The sequence below is a fragment of the Dama dama genome, chromosome 16 (assembly GCF_033118175.1).
Source record: "Dama dama isolate Ldn47 chromosome 16, ASM3311817v1, whole genome shotgun sequence".
NCBI classification, from domain to species: Eukaryota; Metazoa; Chordata; class Mammalia; order Artiodactyla; family Cervidae; genus Dama; species Dama dama.
In genome coordinates, this window is record NC_083696.1 from 13786496 (window position 1) to 13810261 (window position 23766).

The following is a 23766-nucleotide window of genomic DNA, read 5'->3' on the forward strand; positions in this document are numbered from 1 at the left end:
TGCAGCTTTGAACTGGGAGCCCCCATCCCTTTGGAAGCAGTGCTCAAGGCTTTTTTCTTTTTTTTTGATTAGCAAAAGCCTGATCCTTGTTTTGACAAGTCATGTCCCAACAAGAGAAGACAGCACTTGTAGTGAAACCACCCTAATATGTAAATCTCCAGGGAAGTAGAATCATTTCTTTAGCTCATTCGTAGTGCAGAGCATGAGAGAGAGCGGCAGGCTCCTGGCCGTGTCTCTGACTGGAGTCTCACGCCCTGTAATTTATCTCACGCGTATGGTGCCACTTGAATAGTCTTCCTAAAATAACTGAGTCTCACCCCTGCTTTCAAAACTGTTCATGCTTGTCTGTTGCTTAAAACCCCAAGTTCTTTATCGTGAGCAATGAGGCTCTTCTTGATGTGTTGGCCCCCTTATTTCTCCTGCCTCATTTCCCCCTATTTCCCTCTGCACATCACCTTCTCCAGTCACACCAGTCGACTCCAGGCCTGTACCTTTCCTCATACTGCCCCTTTCATCTGGGATACTGCTCTCCACTCTCCTTTACCACCTGGGGAACTGCTCATTCTTTAGGCCAGCTCACATGTCACCTCCAAGAAGCCCTTCCCTCCTGATTCCCAGGTCGTCGTCTTACTGTGGAGACAGAGCCCCCAGCAGGATGCACGGTGCCTGACTTGCAGTGTCAAAGCAGAGTCAAAGGCTGAGTTAGGGGTTGGCTGTTCCTGAAGGCCTGGTGCCTCTCCGCAAGGCCTGCGCATTCTCTCTGTTGTATTGGTGAAATGCACTTTCTGTCCTTATTTGGCTCCTGGGGCCTAGTCTGCCATCCATTAGTGTATCAGGGAGTTGCCTGTTCGTGCAAGATCATCAGCCCCTTAATCCTCCTTTGTAACTGGATTATGTCAGACTTCGCTGTGTGCCTGGAGGCTTCCTATGGGTCTAATTTCAAAATAACCTAGAAATGTCATACTAACCACCAACTCCCCACTCCCCCTGTAAAAACAGATTTGTTTTTGAAACAGTTTAATAGAATAAAATCCAGAGAAGAAACAAGAGCAAGGAGGGGAAACCCCCCCACCCCAAACCCATAAAACAGCTAATGCACTGAGTATGTCAAAGGGCTCTCAGCATCTCTAGGAGATCTGTAGGAGAACAAAAAGGATTCTCAGGGCAGAGTGGGAGTACCTTTCCCCACTGGACAGATGATACAATGTTGGGTTGCCAGTGGGGAGAACCCATTATCAACGGGATCCTTTAATCAAAGCCCATGTCACTGCTAATTCATTCGGTATTAACACAACAAGAGGCAGCTGCTGACGGTGGCTTGCTGGTAGGGATGGTATGGATGAGGGGTGGGAGAATTCAAGTCTTGGAAAGTCAGAGCTGAGGCACTTAGAATGAGCCAGATTCTCTGGGTGGTGCTGTTCATGTCCTTTCTCTGCTGAAACACCTTTATTGTTACCCTTTCTGAGCTACTTACCTCTTTCCTCCTCTAACCCATGGCAACCACTAATCTGTTTTCCATTTCTGTAGTTTTGTCATTTCAAGAATGTTGCATAAATGGAACTATACAGTACTAACCTTTTTGATAGGCCTTTTTTAAACGAGGCATAGTTCCCTGTGTGTGTGTGCTGAGTAGTATTCTGTGGTATAGATGTACCACCGTTTGTTCAGCCATTCCACAGGAGGCTGTTGTGTATCTTGACTGTGATGGTGGTCACATGTATTGAAATTACACGGAACTAAACACATGCACGGGGCTTCCCTGGTGGCTCAGATGGTAAAGAACACACCTGCAATGCAGGAGACCTGGGTTCGACCCCTGAGTGGGGAAGATCCCCTGGAGAAGGGAATGGCTACCCACTCCAGTATTCTTGCCTGGGATGGACAGAGGAGCCTGGTGGGCTACAGTTTGTAGGATCACGAAGAGTCGGAGGTGACTGAGTGACTAAGCGCACACACAAACACATGTACACATGCAAATGAGTGCATGTGGACTTGGTGAGATTCGAATAAGGTGGGTAGATTGTATCAGTGTCAGTGTCCTAGTTGTGAGACTACACTCTTGGTCTGGAGAATGTCGACATTGGGGAAATTGGATGAAGGATGTCTACAATTTCTTACAATTGCATATGAACCTACAATTACCTTTTAAAGAGTGCCTTTAGTGGCACTCTTAGGCTGTGGAACAAGGGCTAAGTCCCTTGGTCTGGAACTCAAGGCCCTTCTATGTTCTGGCTCCACTTTTATCTGCCTTTTGTCTGTCTTCTCTCTCATGGGAGATGTATTTTCGCAGTGTGGACCCACTTGTGTGATGAGGACCAGATCAAGAAGTAGGACACTGCCAGGAGCCTGGAAGCCCCCCACCTCCTCCCATCCATTTACAACTCTTCGAAGGGTAATTGCTATCTAATTTCCATTCCATATATTAGTTTTGCCCTTTTTTGAACTTCATATAAATGAATTCATGGATTTTTCTTTTAAACTGGCTTCTTTTGCCCAACATGATGATTAAGTTATTCATGTTGCAGGTAGCAGTAGTTTGCTCATTATCACTGCTATATAGTATTCAGCCCACTGTGTGAAGAAACTACAGTTACACAGTTTGTATGTAGTACTATTGGTGATTACTTGGTTGTTTAGTTTTGGGCTATTTAAATAAGTCTGCCATAAACCTTCAGACACTGGAATGATCTTGTCAGGCATCAGAGAACCTTTTGGGATATCTTCAGTGTCAGAAGCTTTCTGTATAGGCTCAAATCTCATTAAACATAAGCAGATTCATTTTGGACAGGAGCCTTATTTATGTCGTGAGTGTGGCAAAGCCTTTAAGTTCTGTGCTAGCCTTGCTGAACATCAGAGAATCCACACTGAAGAGAAAACTTATTGGTGTGAAGAGTATAATACAGGATTCATTGTGTTTCAAGCCTGGTCCCCCACCAAAGAACCCACAGTAGAGAACACCATTATGAATGTAGTGAGTGGGGGAATGCCTTCATTTGGAAGCCAGTATTTATTGCCAGAAAACCCATAAATATTAAAATGTGAGAAGACCTTCACTTAAAAGCTCAATCTTATACATTGGAAAATCCACACTGGCAAAAAACTTTATGTCTATAAAATATACATTATTTTTTATGGATATGTATATAACTGAATCACTGTGCTGAATACCTGAAACTAAACATGATATTGTAAATCAACTATAATAAAATAGATTAAAAAAAGAGAGCTGGAAAAAACCAAACAACTCTGCCATGATTGCTCTCTTATATACCTTTTACTCATATATATACTCATTTCACTTGGATAAATACCTAGAGGTGGGATTGTTGGGTCATAGGATATACACAAGGTTTATTTTTAGGAGGTACTGTCTAATGGTTTTCCAAAGTGGTACCATCAGATTTTACTCTTACCAGGAGAATTCTTGTTCTGCATCCTTGTCAACATCAGTCTTATCAATCTTAGTTTTTCTGGTGGGGTGTATAGTGGTAACTGTTATGGAGGACTAGTTTGCAGGTGGGTTTTCTTCTCTTGCCCCCGCAGGAGAGCTGTTGCCTGTTCCTCAGTGCAGAGGTTATTGTGGGGTGAGAGAGGTTTTCTGCTTCTCCTGCAGAGGCAGGTGCCTGTGTTTCTACCCTTTCTGCAGACAGAGGGTGTATGCCTGGGCCTTTTGCCTGCCCTTCCATTAGTGATTAAGGCTTTAGTTTCTTATAAGAGAACGTGCTGGAAAATGTGTGCAGGCCAGTGAGGGCTCTCTCAGCTCTCCTGCCTGCCTCTGTCTGTCTGCTGAGTACCAGGTAGAGGTTGTGGAAAAGAGTTTGGGAGTATAAACTCCTCTTGTGTCTGGGGCTCCCAGGGGTTCTTAACTTCATTCTAGTCCACACTGGCTTTTAAGAATTTGTTATAATATAAACTTTTTTCTTACCCTCTTCCTCCAAAGAAGTCTGACAAAGGTGGAATAGCTCTTATGGCCTGCCTCTCCCTGGTCGATTGTCAAGTCTTTGGAATTCAGTTCTTCTGGTTGCCTTGTAACCTCAGCTCTCTGATGGGCTCCGGGAAGTTCTGATTTTACAGATTGGCTTCTTCCTCATTGTTGGGGTGGGAGTTAATGTTCTCTTTGTGGCTTTCTACCTCTCACTGTGATTTTAACCTGAATTTCTCCTGTGACTCATACGTTTGAGCCCCTTTAAAGGTAACAGCTATATCTCACATTTTCATGCTCCATGGCCTTTGTCTGAAATGCCCTTTGCTTTTACTCTGTCTGCTCCTTCAAGGGTCAGTTTCAGGGTCCTTTGCAGCTGTCTCTAACCACCTCTGTCTTCTGCCATCCCTGTCAAACCTTGCTGTCTCCTCCCTTCCACTTCCCTGGCACTTTTTATAATTTGGATTAGGAAACTGGGAGTTGGAGGAAGACTCCTGTTTGCTGGTTTCTATCCATTTTCTTTATGATCAGCTGGGAGCAGAGCAGCAGGGTGAGAGGTGGTATAAATGCCCAGGGTAGATTTTCCCAGGATCTTGGAGAGTGGACCAGGGTACAGAAACAGTTTCTTCCAAAACTGTGAAGGCTGCACATCATTTGCCCAAAGGCAGTGTTTACAGTCAGGGAATTTGTAGGAGGGTCACCTCACAAACGCCTAGAAGGCCTACTCCTGGTTTTGGTTGTGTCTTTGTTCCCTGCCAGGCACCTTTCCTGCCTAATTGAGCCCAAATTGCTGAAAACAAACTTTCTCTGGGTTATCCTCATCCTGCTGGGTATCAGCTTTCCCTAAAACCAAAATTGCTGCTCAGTCTAGACCTGCACACTTACTGTTCTATTTTAAGAGAAGCCCCCAGTCCACGTCAGAACAGCAGAGCTGTCTGCTCCACATAAAAGCCCCTTCCCTTCGGCACCTTCTAGGCCCCCTGACAGTCGTGAACCCTTTTTTGTGCAGTGTCTGGCCCTGGTGGCTTCTGGGCAGTCCTCAGCTGCTCTGTTACTGCCCAGGGCCGCAGCAACGACAGAAGTAGCATTTTCAAAGGAAGAGAAGAGAAAAATAGGATAAGTCTCAGGCACAGAAAAGCAAGCCTGAATGCTTAGGGCTGTCATAAAGAACCATCTATTGACTCAGCCGTGTCCAGGTGGGCAGAGGTGGATATCCTTCACTTTTCCTTTTCCTCTAACTCCATGGACTGCATTTCCTCTTTTCACTCTGCTTCTCTGTCTGGATTTTCTGAGTGAGTTGGTAAAGCACTTTATTTATTTATTTTTTTGGCCATGCAGCATGTAGAATCTTAGTTGCCAGATCAGGGATCAAAGCTGGTCTTAACCACTGGACCATGAGGGAAGTCCCTGGGAGAGCACTTTAGTTTCCTATAATTCTGTCTCACTGAGACTTCAGGGCAGTGGTGTGCTGATAAATGCTTAACAACAGACTCTCCAGGAGAAGAAACCCTGGTTTGCAATGTTTGCCCATTTCCATAGTGTAAATACTCCTGTCATAGCCAATTTTAAGCTGCCAGTGTGATATAACTGAATGTGGAGTTGGGAAGAGATTCTCAGTAGCACACGATTATATAGTATTTCTACCATGTAAGTGAAGTAGATGTTAAATAACCTCAAGAGCATAGATCAGTGGTTGGCAAATTATGGCTTGTAGGCCAAGTGTGACACATGGCCTGTTTTTGTGCAGCCCATGAGCTAAGATTGGTTTTTACACTTTTGAAGTTTTTTTTTTTTTTTAATAATAATACGTGGCAGAGACTGACTGTGGTACCCAAAACCTAAAATATTTAGCATCTGTCCCTTTACAGGAAAAGTTATCTGACCCTTGGCATAGGTAATAGTAAAATGTAGTAAAATAACTAGGAAGTGATAAATTTTGAGTGTTTTTCACTCTTAGATTTTAATATGATTTATTTGATTGTAAATATATGTAACTAATTTTTTTATGACAGCTATTTAAAAACAAACTCACAAAATTCTCCCAAATTTAACAGTCAGTTTTCATGATCCAGTAAGAGCTGACTCAGCATAGCGCTGCCTCACACAGGTCATCGCTAGAGGAGCCTCAAGTGTTCCTTAGTTCAGCCCCTTCACGTTATAGGTGGGGAAGCTGAGACCCAAAGAAGAAAATGACTTACACAAGTTTACTTAGAAGGCTAGTGACAGAGTCAAGTTTCCAAATTCCAGTCTTGTCATAGGTATTCATTGATGATGTCTAATATATACCCATGGTTCCCTTTTTGTTGCTTTTACCTCTTGATCAAAGTTTGAGCCAGCAAAGTTTGCACCGTATATTTTCCTAGCACTGAGCAGCCTCAGGCTGGCACACCCTAAGAACTCTTGTCACCAACTTCACCATGGCCCTGTTCAGTTTACTGACTTATTTTTCTGTTTACTTTGAGGATAAGTATTATTTTTCTTTTCCCAAAATTGTTGCCCTGGGTATTTTATCAGGTCCTGACTTTTTGCCCAATCTTGTTTTTTTTCTGATGGGATGAGTGTCTTGTACTAACCTCTTCAACCACGTACCTCCCCTTTAGGGTTTGCACTGAACACTCTTCTTGCTAAATTTTTGTACTTGTCAGACTGGGATCCTGTTTATTGTGAGGGAACCTGATGTTTTCAGGGGGGATGAGGCAGAAGGGGGGGTAGGGAGCAGAGGAAGCTGGATCTCAGAAAGTGAGGAAAATGCTAGTATCAGAATCTTATAAAAGGGTAGCTGACTGGGGCTGCATCTTCGGTGAGTTGTTGAGTGAGGAGCAGTATCCAGGCTGGAGAGAAAGGGAAGTGAGGAGGGAGAGAAAGATTGAGAAGAGAGAAGGGAGAAAGAAGCAGAGGCCAAGTCTTGGGTTCTATGGCTTCTCAAGTCCCACAAAGCTAGGCTAACTTCCTGTGCTTTGGGGGTGTCTTGGGTGTCTTCAGTAATCTTATAATTAACTTCCACATAATTTGAGAGAGTCTAAATGGATTCCTGCTCCTTGTGATTAAAGTTTCTGAAAACACCGGAAGTCTCACAATCTTTAGAGATTGAGAGGAGCTGAAGCGTTGAGAGAAGCTGACCCTGTGACTGAGCAGGCACCTTTCTCTCCAGGTCTCCTGGCTGCTGTGAACTATGGTGAGGTCCCCAGTATTTTCTGCTGTTGTCTCTTGCTCTTTGCTCAGTGTGGCAGAATGCCAAACAGTTGTTACAGCATAATTAGTGCAGTCAAAGCCAGGGGCAGTGACAGATATTGGCTTGATTTTGATGTATTCTAAGATCACCACAGAGAAAGTTGTGAATTATAAAAGAATCCATGTAAAAAATGGAACAAAAAAATCTTAGTTTGAAGAAAAATTTTATTTGTTTCTGTAAAGCAAAATTAAATGTGTTTGAATTAGCAGATAAAACAGAAAATTTGGAAAAGCACATGTTCAGTTCAGTCGCTCAGTCATGTCCAACTCTTTGCAACCCCATGAACAGCAGCACACCAGGCCTTCCTGTCCATCACCAACTCCCGGAGTCCACCCAAACTCATGTCCATCGAGTTGGTGATGCCATCCAGCCATCTCATCCTCTGTCGTCTCCTTCTCTTCCTGCCCTCAATCTTTCCCAGCATCAGGGTCTTTTCCAATGAGTCAGCTCTTCGCATCAGGTGGCCAAAGTATTGGAGTTTCAGCTTCAGCATCAGTCCTTCCAGTGAACACCCAGGACTGATCTTTAGGATGGACTGGTTGGATCTCCTTGCAGTCCAAGGGACCCTAGAGTCTTCTCTAACACCACAGTTCAAAAGCATCGATTCTTCAGTGCTCAGCTTTCTTTATAGTCCAACTCTCACATCCATATATGACCACTGGAAAAACCATAGCCTTGACTAGACGGACCTTTGTTGGCAAAGTAATGTCTCTGCTTTTTAATATGCTGTCTAGGTTGGTCATAACTTTCCTTCCAAGGAGCGAGCATCTTTTAATTTCATGGCTGCAGTCACCATCTGCTGTGATTGTGGAGCCCCAAAAAATAAAGTCTCTCACTGTTTCCATTGTTTCCCCATCTATTTGCCACGAAGTGATGGGACTAGATGCCATGATTTTGGTTTTCTGAATGTTGAGTTTTAAGCCAACTTTCTCACTCTCCTCTTTCACTTTCATCAAGAGGTTGTTTAGTTCTTTTTCCCTTTTGCCATAAGGGTGGTGTCATCTGCATATTTGAGGTTATTGATATTTCTCCCAGCAATCTTGATTCCAGCTTGTGCTTCCTCCATCCCAGCATTTCTCATGATGTACTCTGCATATAAGTTAAATAAGCAGGGTGACAATATACAGCCTTGACATACTCCTTTCCCGATTTGGAACCAATCTGTTATTCATTAAGATGTCATGATGACACTGAAAAACGCTTGAAAGGAAAAATTTACCCAGAATTCTACTGCCTTGTAAATACTGCTTTCATTTCGTCTGATGCTGTGTTTGTTCTTATTTACACAGGTACACTTACACATAGCTGCAATCACAATATATCAACACACACACATTTTTCAGTTATGAAAAGTGTCTGTGTTGCAATAATCTATAAAATTTTAATTTCTGATGGTTGAGTAATATTCTAGTGAATTTGTCACAATTTGCATAACTGTTCTTCTATAGTTAGATATTTAGATTGCTTCCAGTTATCATCTTCAACAGTGTAGTGGACATTTTTTAACCTTTGATTTTAAAATTACAAAGTAAAATTCATCAGCATGAATCTCACAGAATGAGATTACTGGGTGACCTGGGAAGATGGAAGTGGGATTACTGGATGACCTGGCACCATGGAAAGAGCACTGGAGTTAGAGTCAGAAGACCTGGGATTGATCTTTGATCTGCTACCTGTGTGATCTTGGGTCAAATTACTTAGCGTTATTGACCTACAGTTTTCTCACTTGTAAACTTTATTTATACTCTGTCTATATATACTTTTCTATATTATACCTGGTAGGATTTTAGTGAGGATTCATGAGAAATCTGCTGTTTAGCTGCTAAGTCCTGTCCATTTTACGACTCCATGGACTGTGGCCCACCAGGCTCCTTTGTCCATAGGATTTGTCAGGTAGTTCTTCCCAGATGGTGCAATGGTAAAGAATCTGCCTGCCAATGCAGAGGTGCAGGAGACTTGGATTTGTTCCCTGGGTCAGGAAGATCCCCTGGAGTGGGAAATGGCAACCCACTCTAATATTCTTGCCTGAATAATCCATGGGCAGGGGAGCCTGGTGGGCTACAGTTCATGGGGTTGCAAAGAATGGGACACGACAGAGCGACTTTCACTCACTCACTCATTAATATTCTTGCCTGGAAAATCCATGGACAGAGGAGCCTGATGGACTGTATGTAGTCCATGGGGTCGCAAATAATTGGACATGACAGATAACAGCTGAGCACGCATGCATGCAATGAGAAATCATCTAAATATTAGCACATAGCATACTCAAACATATTAGTTTTAGCTAAAAGGGGATAGACATTTTTATTTGCTTACTCTTCTTCATCCATATCACGTTTCATTTCAAAATATAGAATCATCAGTGATATAATGAGTATATACAGGTTTGAGTGCACCATGTTGAATTTTATGATTTTAAAAGTCAACATAATGGGCATAATATGTTAATAGAAAGGTGCTTAGGGAAATTTTGAAGTGTACAAAAGAAATGCTTAGATAGTGAGAAGTAAAAAAAATAAAATAACAGTAACAGGCAAAGCACAGCATGATATGAAATGACTGAAATAAGAGAAAGAATCAAAGGGACTGGGGTGGGGAGAGGGCTGTGGCAGAGGGAGTTGGCACTGGTATTTTTCTGCGGCGTCTCTAACCTTTGTCAGGTTGGCTTGTGGGTGGGCTGCCACATGAGCATTTAATATTTCCCTTTCCCCTAGCCGGGTAGCACACAAGCTCTCTCCCAGGGCCCTGGCAGATGCTCCCAACTCTGTTCTTCTCTGTCCACCACCCTTAGGGGAACAGATGCAGCTCTGGGAGGGAACAATGCCCACATTGTGAGCCCAGCTGTCACACAGAACTCCCTGCTCCCCCCCCGCCCCCGCCAGGCTGCACCCCCACCCCCCCATGTTGCCAGAGCCTCCAGGCCACTCTTCTGCCCACTCAGGCTCAGCCCTGCCAGACCCGGGGTGGGGGTGGGTGGAGAGGACAAACAATGCCTGGTTGTTCTCAGACACCACTTTCCTTCTCCTTGCGGGGCAGCTTACCACCCTTTGTAGAACTGCCCTTGGCCTGTCTCTGTCTCAGGAAGGTAGGGTTTTACAAAACTGTGTCCTTGAAACTGGAAAAAGGGGTAGCCCCTAGGTTCCAGAGGACCTGGGTGAAGTAACCCAATCTGTCCATTCTTGTCATCAGCCTTAAAATGGTCTTCATGAACTGAAAGGGAGGTGTTAGAACAACTCTGGTGAGCCACGTTTCAGAACTGCTCTTCTGGAAACTTGCTGTGGTTTCTACAGCAGTGGTTGTGACTGAGCACCTATACTCTGGGCTGAAGGAAACAACCATCTCTACAACAGACAGTTAATTTAAAATCCAGCACAACAGTGTTCTGAGGTGGGAGGAAGATTTCTTCTACTATAACGGTGTTTGTCATTCTGTAGAACCTATTTTTAACCTATTTTTATCCTTCTTTGAGAGAGAGAGAGAGAGGACTATAAAGGGCGAAACTGAGGCTCAGGAGTGGAGAGTAGTTAATAAGAACTGGGACTTTGGAATCCAATCATTGATCTTCTGGGCAAAAGTGTGTTTTTTCCCACCATACTACACGGAGCTTAGAAAAAAGCAGAAAGATAAGGAAACGAGCTTCCCCACAGGCCCCAGTGGCATGAGCCTTGGAGGGGCTCTGCAGACATAAAGTGTCCTTGTGCGTGTGCATGCTCAGCTGTGTCCAGTTCATTGTGAACCTCTGGACTGTAGCCCACAAGGCTCCTCTATCCATGTGATTTTTCCAGGCAAGAATACTGGAGTGGGTTGCCATTCCTTCCTCCAGGGGATCTTCCCAACTCAGGGATTGAACCCACATCTCCTGCACTGGCAGGCAGATTCTTTATCACTGAGCCACGTGGGAGGCCTCAGGATGGGTTTATGCAGTGGAAGTGAGTAGGACTCAGGTTTCTTCTGAGTTAGGTTTGTACTGGGGCTCCTTTGTGGTTTCCTGGGATACTCTCTCTACCTGGGTTTCTCCAGCTTCTAGTAGGACTGAGAAGGCTGCCCTGAGCTGAGCATGCCCAGTGGCGTCTGGTGTGTGAGAAGCCAGACAGAGAGCAGCTGCTCCAAACTGGTGTGTAATGGTCAGTGGATCGCAGGTCAGCTTGATTACAGACTGATGGTTTCTGTTTCTCCCTTCTAATGGACCCTCAGTGTTTCTCCCTTCTAGGGTATCTCCTACAAGGAAAATCTCCTTTCTCAGTACTTTTCCATGACTCCCCTGGCAAACCCAGGTTCTGCTGAGTGAACTCTTTGAGCCACGTGATTGCTTTATTGCTAATGCTTACACCTGTGTGCCCATGACCTGAATTGGTTATCACCTTATAAAGAAAGGAGAAACAAAGAGTTCTGGACCTCTGACGCAAAGTTATTTCCTAGCAGAGGAAAGAACAAAGGAGAAAGAGGAAAGGAGAGAATCAGACTCTTATTAGATCCGACTTCAGATTCTGACCCCACGCTTGCTAGTTTTGGAATTTTGGGCAAGTTACTTAATCTTTCTAACCTTAGTTTCCTCATCAGTAAAATGAGGTTAATAATGGTTCTCATCTTATGGTGTTATTGTGAGGTTTGTGTTAATGTGTATAATGGTGTTTAGCAAGTGCCTGTGCTTATTAAGTCCTCAGCTTTGTTTATAATTAATTTCTTATAAAACACAGTATATGTACATATATAAATAAGAATTTGTTCAAATCATTTCAGAGTATTTTCCCCCTTCTTCCTTTCTTTCCCTTCTCTCCCTTTCCCTCTCTTATCTGTTTCTTCTTTCTTTCTTTCTTTCTTTCTTTGCCTGCCTGCCTTCCTTCCTTCCCTCCCTCCCTCCTCCTCCTCCCTCTCTCTCTGTCTTTCTCTTCAGTAAACTTTATTGGGTGCCCACTGTGTGCCAAGGAATATCCCCAAGTCTGGGAAAAGATCTTGTTGAGAAGAATGAGTGTTTTGTTGTCTTTTCTTGCCCATGTCCCTGAGTGAACTTTGAATTTGTCTGTATGACTTAGTCTCACATGACAGACCCAGCCAACCCGGGAGGCAGGGGTGGCTAAAGAGGCGGTGGGGTGAGAAAGGCTTTAGCAGGGTCTGCTCCTTAGTCCCCTCTGCCCGCAGCCCGGCAGGGAGTCTGCCTTTGTGATGGGGAAATGCCCTTTCAACAGCACCAGCGTGGGGGCTCAGATGTTTGTGACAGTCGCTTAATTTTAGGAACATGGATATATTTTGCCAAGTTGTGATCCCACCGGGCCTCTGAGCAGTCTGAACTTGGAATGAAATCTAAACCATGAAGTCTTAAACTTTTGAAACTAGAAAAAAAAAGTAATTTCCAGGTTCAAAGAAAAAACAGGTTTTATCAGGCTTCTGGATGAAAGAGTTGATCCAAAATATAATCATCCAAAAATAATATTCTGAAGGTTTACTTTAGAAAAATCAGAGACCAACAGGTGAAACTTTGTTTGTAACAGAGATGCAGAAAGGTGAGATGTGGGGGAATATGTCTTCTTCCTGGAACATATTTTTTTTGTGTGTGATGTCAAATACTCTTATTTCTTGACTAGAAAAGATCTATGGCTAGTAGATTTATAAGTTTGAATCCTCAGCTATATGGCTTACTTTTGAAAGGCAGAGTTCACAATTATACTCTCCTGAGATGAAGAGGTTTTAAAATGAGTTAGACCAAAGACAAACAGCGTAGTTTAAAGCAGATTTGGCATATCATAAACGAACTGGGGTTATGAAGGATGGTGATGCTCATGTGATATTTCCTATTCTTCCTTTAGGATGCACCTCAGATTTTAGCTTCTTCTGTAAACTTCCTTCTGTTCGTCTCTCCCTCAGCCTGTGTCTCCCCACTTCCTCGGGTCCATTTCCTTCCACCAGCTGCCTTCTGCCCCTGCTCTGTGGCTTTTCCCTCAGACCTGTTCACCACACCCCTGATCTTACCCTGATCTTACACCACACCCCTGCTTCCTTGAGGACCTATCCGTAAGGACCCTCACAAAGCCTGAAATCTTTGGGAGCATGGTGCAGGTGAGGAGTTCCAGCTAGTCTGAGGTGATGGGCATTTCCTCTTTGGACACCACTCTGAGTCAAAGGGGTTTAGTTAGTCCTCCTGCCTGCTTTCAGGGAGGAATGGGGAGAATCTGGTTCTTGCACAGGTCCTCGGGAGGGATTGTCCGTTTTGAATATAGACTGTTGCCTTCTGTACCCCCAGCAGAATGGCTTAGTAGGTCATGACACATTCAAAATGCAGAACATCATGCAGCCATTAAACATGCTATTTTTTCCAAGACTCCGTAATGACTTGAGAAAATACTCTTTTTATAATATTTAATTAAAATATAAGCTAGCACTGCATATATGATAGAGCTCTAGTTTTGTTTTAAAAACACATGCATGGCAAAAAGGACTAAAAGGAAGCACACCTGTATGATGAGGTGATGAAATTATAAGAGATTTTAAAAATAGTTTCTATTTCCAGTTTTCTAAAGTGTGTATATATCATTTTAGTGAGAAAAACTGTTAGATTAAAAGAGATTATCTATGCCTTTCCTTTTTCTCACACTAAACCTGGTAGCATTTTCTCATCCTTAATTTCCAGTTCTAATTGTGCATAAAGGGAGATTTCATATTTACTCAAGGAAGTAGTTCCAAATAGGTAATACTAATTGAGAAGCTGCTTCATCAAAACAAATTTGGATTAAATGAGTTAAATTTTTTTTTTTTTAAATCTTTTTTTAATTGAAGGATAATTGCTTTACATAATTTTGTTGTTTTCTGTCAAACCTCAGGATGAATCAGCCATAGGTATACATATATCGCCTTCCTCTTGAACCTCCCTCCCTAGGTTGGATGGGGAGGGAGATGGGAGGGAGGATTAAGTGAGTTTTAATCAGACTTTCAGAAAGTTAGTCCTTTCAGTTGTCTCTTCTCCGCTCTCTCACATTCTTTTCTTGTATAAGCTTGACTCTGAACCGTATTTCATCCTATTGAGTTTCAAATGCTTCTTGAGATTTCACACTTTCTGGAACAGTCTCCTGGAGATGCCTCCTTGTCCTCCTCCCATTCCCATCCTCAAACTTATTTCTTATTTCCTTAGGAGCAGGAAATATATCTTTCTGGATCTGTGTCTCTAAAAGACACATTCGCTATGCTAAATTGACCTTCAGAAAGCTTTCTTCATCTCTGTTCAGCACTAATTCAACTTTGTAATCTAGGAGATAGTAAATGGAATCCAAAAATGTTAGATTTATAAGAAACCCCATAGATTATTTGATTCTACCTCTTTCTTCTAAAAGAAAGGAAATCTAGGTCCAAAATATTTTAAATGGCATTCCCCAGATCACGCAACATGAATGATGACAAACCAATATCAGCGCCAAGTTTTTCTCACTGTTTGGAGGCTGTAGAGCCTGGTGGAGAGAGTAAGGGTGTTGGTATCAGACATCCTTGAGTTCAAGTCACTGCTCTGCTGATTACTGACTGTGAAACTGAACAAATGTCATTGCTCCAAACATCATTTTCCCAGCTGTAAAATGTGGATATAGTCTGTATCTTGAAGATCTGCTGTGATATTAGAAATATTATATTTGCTCTTCCTTTTAGATGATCAAAGAAAAACATGCTTTTGTTGGGTTTTCTTTGAGCAAGTAATTTCTTCAGAGGAATCAATTCATGAATCATTGATGTAGACAGCTATACACCCAAGAAACAAATATAGGTATTTTCAAGGTCCGTAGTTTTAAACACCTTAGTTAACAAGTGTCTTGCATAGGTCAACACCACCTTTATCCCAGTCTGTTCATTTCACCTTTTACCATTCACACCTCTAGCTGTACATCTCATTCTTCTGTCACTGACATGGTTTACTTATATACTCATCTTTTAAAAATAGTTTCTCTCCTTCATCTGTATCTTCCAGCACATGTAAATCACTGAGAAAAATATCTCTTCTTTTTCTTTATCCATAAATTTAAAAACTCCCCAGTCCTGGAAGTCATGTATATTGATACTTATGGTAATGATTCACTTGTGAGCAGGAAAATGAAATTAACATTCTTTTTTAGGTTTATTAGATTATAATAAAATATTAAAAGTGAAATAATTTTATTCATCAGATTGGCAAGAAAAACATAGATAAAATATTATTAGTAAAGGTGAGTTGAAATTTATATTATAAACTATTATATTAATAATTATTAATGTATTAATATACTGTATGTGAAAGGGCTTCCCTGGTGGCTCAGAGGTTAAAGCATCTGCCTGCAATGCAGGAGGCCTGGGTTCGATCCCTGGGTCGAGAAGATCCCCTGGAGAAGGAAATGGCAACCCACTCCATGGGGTCGCAAAGAGTCGGACATGACTGAGTGACTTCACTTTCACTTTTCACTGTATGTGAAAGTGAAAGTGTTAGTTGCGCAGTTGTGTCTGACTGTTTGCAGCCCTATGAACTGTAGCCCACCAGGCTCCTCTGTCCATGGGATTCTCCAGGCAAGAATACCGAAAGGGCAGCCATTCCCTTCTCCAGGGGATCTTCCTGACTCAGGGAACAGACCTGGGTCTCCTTCATTGCAGGTGGATTCTTTACCATCTGAGCCACCAGGGAGGGCCTAATAGATTCTATTTTGCATCAATAGGTGATTATTAATGCAGCCTTTTGGGAGGACATTTTGACTGTATCTGTTTGAATTTTAAAATGCACTTATCCTTTGTATTCATGCATGTCCAAGAATATTTACTGAAGTATTATTTATAATATAAAAAATTAGAAGCAACTTAAATGTGTCTTGGTAGGGAAGTGATTAAATGAATTATGGTTCATTCATTTTACAGAATACTCTGATGCAGTTAGAATAATGTTATAGATATGCATTCACTGACATGGAAAGGTCTCTAAGACATAGTGTTATGTGACAAGAGCAAGGGGATGAATACTATGTATGGTATGATATCATTATATAATACACAATATATAAAAAAGATGTGGAAGGATATGCTCCAAGTTGAGTGGTTATTTTTGGAGAGGAAAGTGTTTTTTTTTTTTTTTTTTTTTTTAAAGGATTATTAGGATACATATATTTTTACTTATAATATTAAAAAAAAAGTTAAAAAATTAAATTTTAACATAAAAAACTTAGAAACTCCTCATGTGATTTTTGATGCCCATACAGTTTTAAAGACCAAATAACCTTGACGTTTAGCAGCTTGAAACAGCACACATTTGAAAACATGTCGTACTTTCCGAAGATTAGGGATCCAGGAACAGCCTATCTACATCCTTTGCTTTAGGATCTCTCAGAAGGCTGCAGTCAGGGTGCTCACTGAACTGTCTAGTGAATACAGCAGGTAAGGCAGAACTTCCCAGTCGAGCTGTCACAGTTTTTGCTTGGTCATCAAAGAAACATGATCTTGCATTTTCCTAGTGGAAGATGATGCACTCTGGGTGCTTTTATCGTGTGCTGCTTTCAGTTGGTCTATTTGGGAGCAGTACTTGTTGGACTTAATCATTTGGATCAGTCACAGCACCTTTTCCATACACTGCATAAATCTTTTTTTGTGTTTCAGTTGTATTTTTGCCTTTCTTTTTTTTTTTTAAAATTTTATTATTAAATTGTTTATTCTCCTGCAAGGCTTTGCTTCACTGTATAAAGATAGCACCAACAAGCACAGTATATTGCAAAATTAAGATAGTAATATTCTTCATTGGACACTATTCAACTAACAAACTTTTCTCCACTGGTAGTTATTTCTAGTGAGAAGATCATTATGACCCAAATCCAAGGATAGCTGTAAGCAAGTTACAATGTCATATAAGGTTTAAGATAACCATGTTATTCTTGAATTACATAATTTTTGTAACTAGTTTTACCAGAGATAATTTCAGGAATTCTGAATATAACGAGCCTAGCCTAAAAATCACAGGATGCTGTGGAAAAGATGCACAGTGTTTATCTGAAGTCATTAGAAAGTTAAGGGGTATTTTCTTCAGGAAACATTGTTACAAGTAGTTTCTTTTGCTAAAAGTTGCTCTTTAAATATCTATCCACCACTAATTTAAGACAACTATGCTAGATTAAGTTGTTTCAAAGTAGTTTATTTAGGGGTTCCATTTTCACCCCTCAATAGATTTTACTTATTTCTCATATGCTTCTTCACTCATTAGTTCATCTAGTTCTGAAGGGTTACTGAATGTCATCTTGATCAGCAAACCATCTTCATCACAAGCTTTGTTGACAAGTCCAGGATTTTCTGCTAGAGCTTTATTAATTTCAGTTACTTCTCCTGATAGAGGAGAATAGAGTTCACTAGCCCCTTTCACACTTTCCAAAACACCAAACTCCTCTTGCTCAACTTTGTCCCAACTTCAGGCAAACTACAGTAAACAACATCTCCCAAAGCTTCCTGTGCAAAATTGCTACTTCCCACTGTTCCAACACCATTTTCTGTTGTTACCCATTCATGTTTTTCTGTGAATTTCCGCACCGACAGCAGAGCCGGGCCAGGCGCGCAGCGCCGGGATGGCACCCGCCCGCAGCCCCCCGGGCTGTGATGAGCAGGGCGTGCTGGGAGCTGACCGCGGCCCGCACCACTCGCAGGGCCATGTTCCTACGGGTGCAGAGGGTCTCTGCCTCGCATTTTACCTTTCTTGAAATAATAAAGCATAGTATAAAGAAAATGTTGCTCCCCCCCCATCTTCAATATTAAAATGGCTACACAAAAGGTTACCAATTTTGATAATTGTTTTGAAATGCAACGCTGATGTGCCAGCTGTCCTAAACAGTCTAACAACATTGTTTCCAATGAGGTTAAAGACAATGAAATGCTGCTTCCAGGTGGCACTAGTGGTGAAGCTTCCTGCTCATGCAGGTAGACTGAAGAGATATTGGTTTGATCCCTGGGTTGGGAAGATACCTTAGAGGAGGGCATGGCAACCCACTCCAGTATTCTTACCTGGAGACTCCCATAGACCGAGGAGCTCAAGGACTATGAACTACAGTCCATAGCGTTGCAAAGAGTTGGACACAACTGAGTGACTTAGCATGCACACAAGAGCCATTTTATGGAAAAAACTGAATGAACCTTTTGACCAGCCAATATCTAAAAGAAAACCAGCTCCAAAATAAATCTGACTGCTTTTCTCTCTTGTGGGATGGTTTGCTATTGGTACCAGACAGAAAATGGCATTCTGGCACCTTGCAAAAATAGATGCCCAGGTCTCGTTTGGCCACAGTTGTTTCTTAACCTGTCACTCCGATCAATAGACCAAACTAATGGCCTGACTTTCTCTGGAGATCCCACAGGTTCCTATCTTCTTGACTGGACATATTAAGTGCTATGAAAGACAATTGGAAGATTTATTAACTCTCTTTGGACTCTGCCTTGACTCGGACCATTTGAAGTTTTGGCTTGGTTAATGATGTCTGTTTTTACAATTATTCAACCCAGGGCTTCATTTCTTACCCAAGTGTTCATAGCCATGCCTATGAACTAGCTCAGGTTCACTCACCAATTCTCCGCTCCAGGGATTCTGGTCAGGGATGCCCTGAGATTGGGGCAGTGAGTGCCAAGGTTCCAGGCACATTGATTGCATTCAGTTCCTACCTCTGTGCAAACAGCACTTAGGACTTTGCATTCTGATTGTTTAATATGAGTCAGTACCTTCAGTTAAAATATGTGAACATGGTAGGATCAGAATAGCCCAACAGGGGCTAGATCTTGTTCATCTCTGTGTCCTCAACACTTTGAACTGACTGTGATACTGAGAAAGGAGACCTGGACTGGGAATTTCCCAGATCTTGGTTGAAATTCTTACTAGGTTTATAATTCTGGACAAGTGACTTAAGTTTTTAAAGGTTCTCCTGCATTGTCTATAGAGTGGGCCTAATTATATTCACATGATGTGAACATTGGTCAGATTAGATATGTGAAGGCACATAACCCAGAGTCTGGTATACAGAAGGCTCTCAGTTGATTACAATATAGTGAATCCTGGACGGAGGAAAGGGCTCCAAGTGGGTGAAGAGGAATCGTCCCTGACAGTAATGCAGCTCTACCACAAGGAGGCGTCCAAGCTCCATGGTTGATTTTTTGACCAGTTCCATCTTCAAAGCCAGCTACGCAGTTCAACCTCTGCAAGTTTGCACTTAATTTATTACTGAGGAGTCAATGAGTGGCTGACTCCTTCACTCCTGTTCTATTCAAACTGTTATGCTTAAAATTAAGACAGTCCTTTTTTTTTTTTGCTTATCTCCATGGGGGTACACGTAACACAGTTGGCTCACACCTTGTTCTTGTTCCGAAGATTTGGACTACTTGGAGGATGGTAAGTGGAACTAGTCTCCATTATCTTTTATACAACCAAGGAGGGCCACCTGTGGCCCCAAATGTGCTGTGGCTCCTTCTCATTCCTGTCTTAGAAGCAGTCTCTGCCCCATCTTTGTTGGTAGTCTCTGGCCGTGTTCCCTGAGCTCTGGCAGAGCACATCTAGTCTGAAGAGCAAGTTTGAGCCTTTATGGCGCTACTTTGCCTCACAGAAGTAAGATTGGAAAGCGCCTTTAAGGAGGAATAAGCTGCCCTCACATGGGGAGACTGAGGGTCAGAGTAGGGCCAGAACCTTGGGCCTCAGTTTCTTTGTGGGTAAAACAAGAAAATTGGGCTGAATATTCTCTAAGATCCCTCCAGTGTGGACATTTTTTCATGTTCAGATCCAGAGGCTGTGCTCACAAGCCCAGTTGTCCGACTCACCTGAGGTGTGTGAGTTGGCTTATGAAGAGCAGCCTGCAATGTTGTAAACTTGAGTGTCACTGTGATTTATGGGTGTTGTAACCTAGCCCTCAGAGCCATACTAAGGCTTTCTCAAAGTAGACATTATGCCTTGGAACATGCTGTTCTGATGAGCAACACAAAGACACATCAAAGACTCCAGCTTTCCTGCTTGGCTTTCAGGCCCATGACTCTCTTTTTTATAGTCCTGTGACGTTGGGACAGCATTAGCATTTACTCCCATTTGCTGAGCACAACATGATGCAAGAAGGCAATGGTCATGAATATTCTCATGGAAGTAAGTGGCCAACCTAGAAGGAGAACAGCTTTCTGACATTGGTTGGGCATTTGGTATTGACAGCCGCAAGAGTAAAAGGAAAGAGCCCCCAGCTCAGAACAGAGTCTTATTGTCCAGTTGCTCAGTCGTGTCCGACTCTTCGATCAGAACCTGCATGGGTTTCAATTCTTCCTCCTATTTCTTGCCTATGAGGTTTCAGGCAGATAGCTTAACCTCAATGAGGTTTCATTCCCTACCTGTGAAATGGGATAATAATATACCCCCTGTTCAGAGTGGTTTTTAAGGGGTGAAGAAAAGGTATTACTATAAAGTGTTCATGAAATATGAGATTTAAAAAATTTTTTTCATTTTGACACAGGAACAATATGATATGCTTTTTCTGTCCTGAAATGGAAGTTGAGGTAGGGTTAAAAGATAGAACAGAATAACCTGAGGACTTAAAGAACTTTAATGAGCAGCAGGGTCTGAATTAGGGATAACTGAAAATGAAAAGAAGAGAGTGATTAGGATTATGTGGGAAAAATACGCAAGACTCACTAATGTCCCTGAGCTTCTGCAAGAAGAAAAGTCAGGAATCTTGAATTCATCAGGGATTCCTGAAGTGCCAGATTGCCAAGGATCACATCAAGCTGGTGACCATGGCTTCTAATCTGTTATCAGTCTGTTAGACTGTTCTGACTCATCTGTCTTATTGGACCATGCAGCTGTCTGTCGAGCATCTATCATGACCCAGCCACATGTCACTGCTGGGGACAATAGGAAGCAAGGGCAGGTCCTGGCCTCCATGATGTGATAGGAAAGGTCCAGGTGAAAAGGCAAGTTCATTACTCCTAGAGCAAAGGGCCTCAGTTGAGGCCTGCCCCAGTGAGGAGGGCGGTGTGGGAAGCTGTTTCAGTCAGGAGTCAGGGAAGACCTGGCTCAGGAGGAAGTGTCTGGACTGGAAGTGGAAGCTACTCAAGGCATGATTGTGGAGGGGCCAGTGATGGGAGAGAAAAGAGCCAGCTCCTGAGAAGTTGTGTGCTGCCTCTCAGGGTTAGGGAAGAGGAGATATAAGGATTGCTGGAATAGGCTGTTCACACCTTCTTCTTCCTTCTCATAGAGCATGAGAGTCTATGACATAGACTATAAACATTCAGTGTACAATTTTAACTTGCCTTTAGGATCTGATCTGATAGCATCATCTTAGATACTAAAGGAAGTAACTGAAGGAAGAATAAGAAGCCCAGGGCGCATATATATTTAAATCCATAGCTTCTCTAAGGCGCTATTGTGAACTAACTCAGTGGGCGTTTGTTTTTTAAAAATTTTAGCACTCAGTATTGATGAGTTTCTGTTAAAAATGAGACACTGTCTGTAGTGGCAATGAAGATTGGTTTAATGCCTTAGAACAGTTTGGTAATCTATAGTGACAGCCATGAAAGTAGCATGTCTGAGTCAGCCCAATGTTTTCAGTAAGCGGAAAACATTGTTAAGTTGAAAATGAATTTATATGCCTGACTTACTGAACAGCATAGTTTAGCTTATCCTAACTTACCTTAAATATGTTCAAAACAGTTGCTGTAGCCTACAGATGGGTACAATCTTCTAACACAAAGCCTGTTTTTGTTGTTGTTCAGTCACTAAGTCGTGTCCAACTCTTTTGCGACCCCATGGGCCATAGCCTACCAGGCTTCTCTGCCATGGGATTTCTCAGGCAAGAATGCTGGAGTGAGTTGCCATTTCCTTCTCCAAACACAAAGCCTATTTTATCATAAAGTGCTGAGTATCTCACACATTTTATTGAGTACTGTACTGAAAGTGAGAAACAGAATGCTTGTATGAGAACAGAGTGTTTAAGGTGTTTGGGTGGTCCACCTTCGTGACTTTGTGGCTGACGGGGAGCTTCAGCTTGCTGCCACTGCCCAGCACCACAAGAGAGTTTCGTACCTCATTTCACTAGTGCAAGATCGAAATTCAAAGTATGGTTTCTACTGAGTGTGAATTACTTTCACAAAATCGTAGTGTTGAAAAATCATTAAGTTGAGCCATCATATGTCAGGCACTGTCTGTATATATCCCTAGGCCTGCCCCTGGCTCTTATTTCCATTCACCTACCCGCTAAAGGTGCTAATGGAATCCCTCTCCCGCCCAACTAAGCGTCTTTTCTGCGTGAAGCACACAGACTCCACTCTGCTCCAGGGGTGTCACTTCAGTAGACAAGGTGAGTGGCGCACTCATCCCCGGAGTGGGACCCTGCCGCAGTCCTAGCAGAGGCTTTGTCTGACTGAGTGCTGGGTTCCTGGGGGCCTGGAATTGGATATGGCACACAGTAGGAGCTCGGTAAATACTTCCTAACCCATTATGGCGTGCTTAAGTGAAATGCCGGCTCATGCGTTTGTTGTCTAGACATTTAAAATGATCATTATGAAGATAATGCATAAACTCACTTATGCTGAAACTTTAACCAGGAAGAAAGCAAGACTTAAGTTTCACTTCTACTGTATAATTACCACCAGGCAAAATTGTATATAAATATGAAAACAAAGCCTGAAATGAAAATAAAATAGGCAAAACGAAAATAGTTACGCTAGTATGCCAAGATTATGGGCCATTGCTTTGCAACGCTAAGAAGTTTCCAAAATCAAGTGAAGTCAGATATGTTTTGACCACACATTTAAGGCTGATTTAAGAAAAATAAGGCAAGACATTATTAGTAAGTAGAATTAGGTTTAAATAACTACTTCATTTCATAACTATTTTCCTCCCTTGGAGTTAATAAATATTCTTCAGGCATCTGTAATCTAAACTTTGTAGTATCAGTCCCCAGGCAATCAACCTATTCAAAACCAAAAGGACTGGAGATGTAGAAGAGTATTTTATTTTCAGTATCCACTGTGAGAACTCATGTAAGTGAGCAATAAAGAATCATAAAGAGAAAAGCAAACCCTGGTTTGTTAGGAGGTTTAGATCCACTAACTGACCAGACATTGAGTTCCTCTGATGAACTGAGCATGCAGTGAGGTGAGTGAAACAGGGCCCAGAGTTTCCTTGGGCAGGATTGGCTTTGCCACAGAACAGTCTGGTTTACCTGTTTCAATTTCAGTGTTTATTCTCACTGCAAATGGATGAGTTCCTAATTGTGGGTATGGAATCTGAAGTGAAGCTTCCTAAGGTTCAGTTCTCCATTCCATAAGAGACTCTGCATCCTTGGAGGAAGATGTGTTCCTTTTCCAAGTCTGATTTTCCCAGTTTCTGGCTGGCTAACAGTTCAAGCTGCTGCTGATTGCACAGAGACGCCTATACAGCACAAATTCTCAGTGTTTGGTGGGCATCAGAGTCACCTGGAGAGCTTCCCAACACGAATTCTCAGGCCCTGTTCCAGTAGGTCTGCGTGGGAATTTCTAACCAGCTCCTGGGAAATGATGACATTGATGCTGACGACTGGGGCTGCATCACTTTGTGTAGCATTGATTTACAGCTTTCTCAAGTGGTCACCAGATGATGTTCTAGGGGTTGTCTAGGTAAGGATTCATCTCTTCTATAACC

The 23766-nt window shown here is 42.3% G+C and overlaps 1 pseudogene; it reads right to left on the reverse strand.

Moving 5' to 3' along the window:
- The window catches only part of LOC133071016 (large ribosomal subunit protein eL42-like), a 35794-nt pseudogene extending 18012 nt beyond the window's left edge, over positions 1-17782 (reverse strand).
- Positions 17783-23766: the final 5984 nt, after the last annotated feature.